This window comes from Octodon degus, unplaced genomic scaffold, assembly GCF_000260255.1.
Source record: "Octodon degus isolate 3935 unplaced genomic scaffold, OctDeg1.0 scaffold00104, whole genome shotgun sequence".
NCBI lineage: Eukaryota > Metazoa > Chordata > Mammalia > Rodentia > Octodontidae > Octodon > Octodon degus.
In genome coordinates this window covers 3197746-3206349 of record NW_004524680.1, presented here as the reverse complement: position 1 = coordinate 3206349, position 8604 = coordinate 3197746, and positions in this window count along the sequence as shown.

Here is an 8604-nt window from a genome sequence, read left to right as displayed (position 1 = left end):
TATTTTAATTCTGTATTTTTATACAAGTCTTGTGGGTTTTTCTGTCCTTGATTTCAGTTTTATTGCACTGTGGTCTGATAATAAGCATGACATGTTTTAATTTCCTTTGCATGTGCTTAATCCTGTTCTATCAACTAGTATGTGGTCTATTTTGGAGAACATCCCATGGGTAGGAAAGAAGAATGTGTACTCTGTTATTGGGTGGAACATTTTGTAGATATCTTCTAAATCCATTTGCTTAAGTTTGCCAATTCTATTTCTTTGCTGATTTTTGTCAGGTGATCTGTCTGCCTGTGATGGTGGAGTATTGAAGTCCTCCATTAAATTGGATTAGTGCTTATTTGATTTTCAAAAACATTTTTATTTAATTTTAATGTCCATTAGTATTTATTTTTTATAGTTGAGTGTGCTGGTATTTTTTATTTTTATTATTTACTTTTGGTACCAGCAATTAAACTCAGGAGGGCTGGAGAGATGGCTCAGTGGTCTAAAGCACCTACTTGGAACAAGCTTGGCAAAGCACAGGGACCGCAGTTCAATCCCCCAGCACCACATGCCAGCCAGCCCTGCCCCCTGGTGGGCTGAGCTGGACACACACACACACACACTCTCTCTCTCTCTCTCTCTCTCTCTCTCTCTCTCTCTCTCTCTCTCAAATAAATAAAAAAAAATTAAACTCAGGACCTCATTCTTGCCAGGCAGGTGCCACACCACTTTATTTTTTTGGTTTTTTTGAGACAGGATTTCACTATGAAGTTTAGTTCACAACTGGCCTTGAATTTACTTTGTAGCCCAGGCTGGTCTCAAACTCTTAGCAATTCTCCAGCCTCAGCTTCCTGAGTGCGGGAATTATGGGCACGCACCATTATGCCTGGCCATATATACTTATGATTTTTTTAATTTATGATTGTTATCTCTTCCTCTTAGATTGTTTCTTTACAAAGGTGTAGTGACCTTCTTTGACTCTTCTGAGAAGTCTTGGCTTGAAACCCACTTTTCTGAAAATAGACTAGCTGCCTCCGCTTTTTTCCAGGTTCTTGACACATGGAATATTGTTTTCATCATTTGACTTCCAGTTTATGAATTTATTTTTTAGTTAAATATGTTTCTTACATGCAGCATATTGTTGGATCCTGTTTCTTTTTGTTATGGGGGGTCAAACTCAAGACCTTGTGCTTACCAAGCAGGTTCTTATACAGCTGAACTGTCGCCCCAACCCTTGTTTCTTGATCCAGTCTACCAATCTGTTTCTTTTAATTGGCGAATTGAGACCACCAATAGTTATACCTGATATGTATTGACTTATCCTTATCATACTATTTTCCAGTTGTTGGTTCCTTTTCTTTTTCTTCCATTTAATTGCTCACCTTGCTGGGTGAATTCATTCTACTGGGATTCTTGGAATTGTTGTTTTCATCGTCTTCATTGTCTTTTTCCAGAATATCCTTCAGAACTTTATGGAGTGCTGGTTTGGTGGTCATTTATTTTCTTTCATCAAAGTACCTTATTTCTCCATAAGTTTTGAAAGATAAGCCCAACATGGTGCTGCCTGCCTATAACCCCAGTACTCAGGAGGCTGAGTCAGAAGGACCACTGCAATTTCAAAACCAGAGTGGGCTACATAGTGAGTTCAAGGCCAGCATGAACTCAGACTGAGACTCTCCCTCTCCCTCTCCCTCTCCCTCGTACTTGGTACAGGGTCGCGCTATGCAGCTCGCACTCCTAGTGATCCTCCTGTTTTCAGCCTCCCCAGTTCTGGGATTATAGGCGTATACCACCATGTGGCCAGCTCAGCATCCAGGGAGGGGGTATATGGTACCCCAGATTGAACCTGCTAGGCAGGTGCTTATTCTACTGAGCTATCTCCCCAGCCCACCCAGATTGAACCTGGATCCCTACACCTGCCTAAGCAGGTGTCTGCTGAGCTATCTCGCTGGCCCCAGACCCTGTCTCAAAAAAATTTTGTTTTATAAGAGATAATTTTACAGGGTATACCTATCTGGGTTGGAGGGGTTTTTTTATTTTTACTTTTTATTCTTTTGTATTTTTAGGAAAGGGTCTACAGGGTGTTCAGGGTCTCACTACTAGATAGGATTCGTAGTGATCCGCCTTCCAAGAGCTGGGATTACAGGTGCGCACCACCAGGCCCAGTCTCAATTGCCATCTCAGTGTGTCCCGGGGTCGGGGCTGGCACAGCAGGCCTGAGATCGAACCCCCAGCCCCTGTGCCTGCTTGTAGGCACTTTAATCTGCTGAACTATTTGGCCAGCCCAAAGGTTGTTTTACTTTCAGGCTTGAATACTTCACTCTGAGCTTTCCTGGACTTAAGGATTTGAGTTAAGAGGTCTGCTGTGATTCTGATAGGTTTTCCTTTATAAGGGATCTCTGGGGGCCGTGGCCCTAGCTCAGTCCTTTAAGTGGCTGCTTCCACAAAGCTGTCAGCCTCAGGTTGCTGGAGTTCGAAACTCACAACTCTCACACTGGCCAAAAGTGCCCTGAAGGCATTCGAGGAACCAAAAAAAAAAACCCCTCATTCCATATAAGGGATCTCTGTCTCTCTGTCTCTGTCTCTGCCTCTGTCTCTGTGTCTCTGTCTCTGTCTCTCTCTCCTTGTCTCTGTCTGTCTCTCTGTCTGTCTGTCTGTCTGTCTGTCTGTCTCTCTGTCTCTTTCTCACTCTAGTCCAGACTGGCCTTAAACTCACTTTGTAACCCAAGTTTTTCATGAACTCATGGCAATCCTCTTGCCTCAGCCTCCCAAATTCTTGGAGATTATAAGGTGTACCACCAAACCTGGCCAGATTTGGCTCTTTTCTGTAACAGCTTTTAATATTCTATTCTTATGTTGAATTTCTTGAATCTTGACTATTACATATGTTGGTTTAGTTTTTTTATGATCCTAAATGACTATTTGGAGTTCTAATTGCCTCACTTTTCTGTAACTCAGAGTCTACTTTCATGCTTGGAATGTTTTCTGCTCTTCCGTAAACAGGCTTTTACACTGCCCTTTATGCTATCTTCTGATTCTCATTCAATCCAGTTAATCTTATGTTAGTTTTCTTTACATCATCTAGCAGCTTGATTTTTCATCCTTTTTTTTTTTTTTTTACTTTTTCCACCTCAATGCCTCTTTGATTTGCGTTAGTCAAGCTGAGAATTATAAGTAACATTTTACTTCCATGTTCTTTCATTTTCTATTTTTATTGTTGTTTTTTATTTGTTTTCTGCATTGAGGTTTGTAAATTGCTTATAGTAGGAAGCTTTTAGCCAGCTGTGGTGGCACAAGCCTGTAATCCTAGCAGAGTCTGAGGCAGGAGAATCATTGCAAGTTCAAGCCTGGGCTACAAAGTGAGCTCAAGACCAGCCTGTACTGTATGGTGAGACTCCATCTCAAAAGGACAAAAGAAGTACTCTCTTAAAAAAAGAAAAAGTTGGGGTCAGGGAGATGGCTCAATGGAATGAGTGCTTCCCTGGCAAGCGCAAGGACCTGAGTTCAATCCCTGGTTCTGCCAAAAAACAAACCAAAAAAAAAGTACTCTCTTTAAAAAAAATAAATAAATAAAAGATAAAAAATAAAAAACATTAAAAAGGAAGCTTTATTACTATATGGGACCTCTTTAGGAAATTATTAGTTTTCAGAAATGTCTCATAGTTATATCTGGCTTTTGGCTTTTGGTATGTCCAAGTTATTAGCACCCAGTTATTTGGTACCAGGCTATAGTAATGTTCATGACCCCCAGACTATCTAGGTTTTGACATACAAGGAAGATCAATTTATCACAGCAATTGTGTCACTTTGTTTTTTGTTTTTCTTTCTTTTTTTTTTTTAATTGTGTCACTTTGGCTAAAGTAGTGCCATTTTTTTTTATTCATTTATTTGTGTGCGTGTGTGTGTGTGTGTGTGTGTGTGTGGCCAGCCCAGCCCACCAGGGGGCGGGCTGGCTGGCATGTGGTGCTGGGGGATTGAACCGCGGTCCCTGTGCTTTCCTAAGCTTGTTCTAAGTAGGTGCTTTAGACCACTGAGCCATCTCACCAGCCCAGTAGTGCCATTTATAATAACAATATCATCGAGCACAAACTAGAAAATGACAAACTATGATAACTATTGCCAGCTTTAACCATATGTATAAAAGTTATAGTTATATAATAAGATTTAAGACAAATAGGACAATTACATACAATAAATATTTACTCAATAGAACAATTTTACCCTAAGGGAAGAAAATTTATAAGGAGTAAGAGGAGAGGCCGGGGAAATGGCTCAGTGGAATAAGAGCTTCCCTGGCAAGCACAAGGGCCTGAGTTCAATACCTGATTCTGCAAAAAAAAAAAAAAAGGAGTAAGAGGAAAAAAAATAGATAAATAAGAAAAAGAGACTAGAAGCAAGGCTGAAAGACCCAAACCTCAGGAAATTGGTGAAGACAAGAGGGAAAGAGAAGGAAAAAACAAAAACAGCATGTGATAAGCAGAGGCAGGAGGATCACCTTGAATTTGAAGCCAGCCTGGACTACATGGTGAGACCCTATCTCAAAAAAACAAAAACAGTAAAATAGGATATCATGCCCGCATCTTGTACAGCAATTAACCACTAGGAAGAATGTATGCAATGTGTTAACTATTGAAACTGGCCTACCAATTTGGTTTGAAACTGTCTCATTGCTATTTGTTTATCAATAAAATTATGGGGGAAAAAAAAAACCAGGAGCTGGGGAGATAGCTTGGTGTTCTAAGTGCCTGCCTGGCAAGCATAAGGATCTGAGTTCAATCCCTGGTACTACATGCCATGTTGGCCCTGGAACCCTGGGCACACCATACCACCCCAAAACCAGATGTAGTGGGGCAGGCCTATAATCCCAGCATTGAGACTTGAGACAGGAGTCTGAGCTGTATAGTGAGACCCTGTATCAAATACATAAACAAATACTTAAAAACAACAACAATAAAAGAACGAAACAAAATCTGAAAAATAATGTTCACACTTATGAAAAAGCAAAAACGGGGCTGGCCAGAAAGCTCAGCGGATTAAAGCACCTGCTTAGGCAGACACAGGGGCTGGGGGGTTCGATCCCCCGGTGTCCTGTGCCATCCCTGTCCCTGAGATGCACTGAGAAGATGATTGAGACTAGGATGGTTGATGCACCTCTAATCCCAGTGCATGGGAGGCTGAAAGCAGGAAGATCACTACAAGTCCTATCTGTGTAGTGAGACCCTGTAGACCCTGCACTAAATACATTTTTTTAATTAATTAATTTATTTGTGTATGTGTGTGTGTGTGTGGCCAGCTCAGCCCACCAGGAGGCAGGGCTGGCTGGCATGTGGTGCTGGGGGATTGAACCGCGGTCCCTCTGCTTTGTTAAGCTTGTTCTAAGTAGGTGCTTTAGACCACTGAGCCATCTCACCAGCCCCTACATTTTTTTTTAAAAGCAGAAACAATAAAAACATAGGTGGGCATAGTAGTGCATGCCTAAGCCCAGCACTCAGGAGGCTGAGGTGTGAGGATCACTGTGAATTCAAGGCTGGTCTGGACCGCATAGTGAGACTCTGTCTCAAAACACCAAAACAAAAGAAAAGAAAAAAGACAAAATTTTCTGTGATTTCAAGCCTGTGATTATTTTCAGGCCTACAGTTTTGTAGCAGTGTTCAATTCAGGGCATGACTCTGCTCTTATTGTTAGACAGAAAAGGAAGTCAGAGCCTAGATCTGTACTGGATAATCCCAGGAAGTCTGCAATAATATTAGGGCAGGGTGCTGGCTCACATCCACCGAAATTCAGGCTGATCCTGGCCTCTGGTTATGGGCTGGGGCCTGAATCATTCAGCCTACCACACAATGGGTGTCTTGCCGGCCTCACCATGGCTTCTTGGCCCTGTAGGTCCCCTGGAGTTGTCCCTCACGCAGTCACTGCGAGGTTTCAACACTGGGAGCCTTGAGATGAAGCCAACGCATGGCTGCTCTGAGTCTTGGGCTCAGTGACCCCCTTCCTAAACTGGCATCTCCAGGGGACACAGCAGTCGCTTGAATTAGAGTCACCAGCTGTTGCAGCAGCCAGCACCCACTGCTCCCTTCTGCCGGTCCAGTCCTCCCTGGAGGCCTCTGGAATCACTCACCACTGTGGTGTCTCAGTAGATTTGATCTTTCTCACACCATGATCCAGGGGCAAGAAAAAAAGTGCAGTTTGCCCCCTCCTTTTTTTTGCATTGAAGTCTGTTTCTTTCCTGTAGGCTTCAATTTTCCCTCAGGTCCTTCCAGGGTCCCAGGGATCCAACTTTAAAAAGGAGGAGCAAGAGAGTGGTTGGAGGGAGGCTATTTACACCTAGGGGCTGCAAGATACTACCTACAAAGGGAAGTCTCAACAGTGGGCAAGGGCCTCCACTTACCTGAATTCTACAAAGCTGTGCAAAGAGGCCTGGTGCTCTCTAAGCTTCTAATCCAGTGTGGCCCTTGCCACTGTTACTTCCCTCCTCCTCTGGATGGGTTGCACATTCTGCATTTACTTTGAGGCCTGGCCTCAGAGCACACTCCCTATGGCCTAACCTTGGGTGCCTCGGCTCCTCACTGAGAGGTCCACATTGACCCCATGCCTACCACCTCCCCTCTGGCTTCTCCTCTCTCTTGTTGTACTTCTGAGAACCTGCCCTCCCTCCAGGGACCACCTTCCTCTCCAGGGAAGCTTCCCACCCCTATAGACGGGGTGGCCTCCATCCCATCCCACGTGCCCACTTCATGGTGGATGTGTGATACATCACCCATATCACCCTCCAAGGAAGGACTTTGGTGCAAACAATCAATGCTTACGTAATCCAGACGTTGCCTTAGCTAAGGGCCCTGACCCAAGCTCATGGCCTTCATGGGAGGCCTGAGTCCAGCAGCTGATCCACGTAGGAGTAAAACTGGCGTGGCCACTTTGGCCCAATTATAGGACACTTGTTTTTTAATGTGTTTGGTTCAGAGTCTTACTACGTAGTTTGTTTGTTTATTTATTTATTTGCATTTTAGGGACGGGTCTACAGGGTGTTCAAGGTCTCACTACTAGATCGATCGGATTTGTAGTGATCAGCCTCCCAAGAGCTGGGATTACAGGCGAGCACCATCTCACCCAATCTCAATTGCTATTTTGGCCACGCCCCGGGGGCGGGGCAGGCACAGCAGGCCTGGGGATTGAACACCCACCCCTGTGCCTGCTTTCAGGCATTTTAATCCGCTGAGCTATTCGGCCAGCCCTTAGTGTGCACTTTGGACTTGTAGTGATCCTGAAACTTGTAGTTTTCAGCCTCCCCGGTGCTGGGAATACAGACATGCACCATCATTCCTGGACTCAGGTGGCCAGCTTAGTGCACCCTGGGAGAGGAGCACACTATGCAGCATGTATTGCCAGGGATCAAACCCATGTACTGTGCTTGCCTAAGCAGGTGATTAGCTCACTAAGCTATCTCACTGGCCCTATAGGACTCTTTCTTTCTTTCTTTCTTTTCTTTTCTTTTCTTTTCTTTTCTTTTTTTCGTATTTAGTACAGGGTCATCAACAGGGTCTCACTACACAGATTGGGCTCGCAGCGATCCTGTTTTCAGCCTCCCAAGCACTGGGATTACAGGTGCGTGCCACCACACCCAGTCTCAGCATGCCCCAGGGGCAGGGCTGGCATGGTACATGGGTATTAAAACCCCGGTCCTTGTGTCTGCTTAAGCAGGCACTCTAATCTGCTGAGCTATCTAGCCAGCCCTTCTATAGGACACTTTCAGCAGGCCATTTTGACTACAGAGCCCTACTGGGTGGCCAGGCTGGCATCATGTTCCTCTCCTCTCACCTTAGGGATCACAGTGATGCACAGTGAGCTCTGCACTCTGCCTCGTGTGCTGCTTCCCTGAGGACTCACACCGAGGAGTTGGCCTAGGGATGATCTGAGAAGACAGCCAGAGGAGTGGCAGGGCAGATCCCTCCCTGCAGAGCTTCACTACTGGGGGTGAAGTACAAAGGGCCCAGAGTACAAGGCCGCTGTCTTAGTCTACTCAGGCCATTATAACAAAATATCATAGAGTATCTTATAAACAACAGGAATTTATGAATTTATTTTTTATAGTCGAGATTGAGGTGTCCAAGCTTAAAGCACTACCAGATTCAGTGTGTAGTAAGGGTCCCTTACAGGTGGCACCTTCTCACTGTTTCCTCACATGGTAAGGGGCTTTCTGGGGTCTCTTTTATAAGGGCATTAATTCTATTTATGTTCTTAAGACCTGATCGCCTTGTACATGCCCCACCTCCCAATACCATCCACTGTTTTTTTGAGGGGTGGGGGGAGGAGGCTTATTTGTTTGAGACAAGTTCTCACACTGTAATGCATCCTGGTCTTGAACTCAATGTGTAGTCCAGGTAGTTCTTGAATTTATAGCAATCTCCTACCTCACCTTCTTGACTGCTGGGATTACAGAGGTGTGCCATTATGCCCAGTTTTTTTTTTTTTTTGTTTGTTTGTTTTGTTTGTTTTTTGTGTTTGTTTTTTTGTTGTTGTTTTTGCGGTACCTGGGATTGAACACAGGACCCTGAGCTTGCCAGGCAAGCACTTATTCTACTGAGCTATCTCCCCAGGCCCTATGCCCAGTTGTTGATCAAG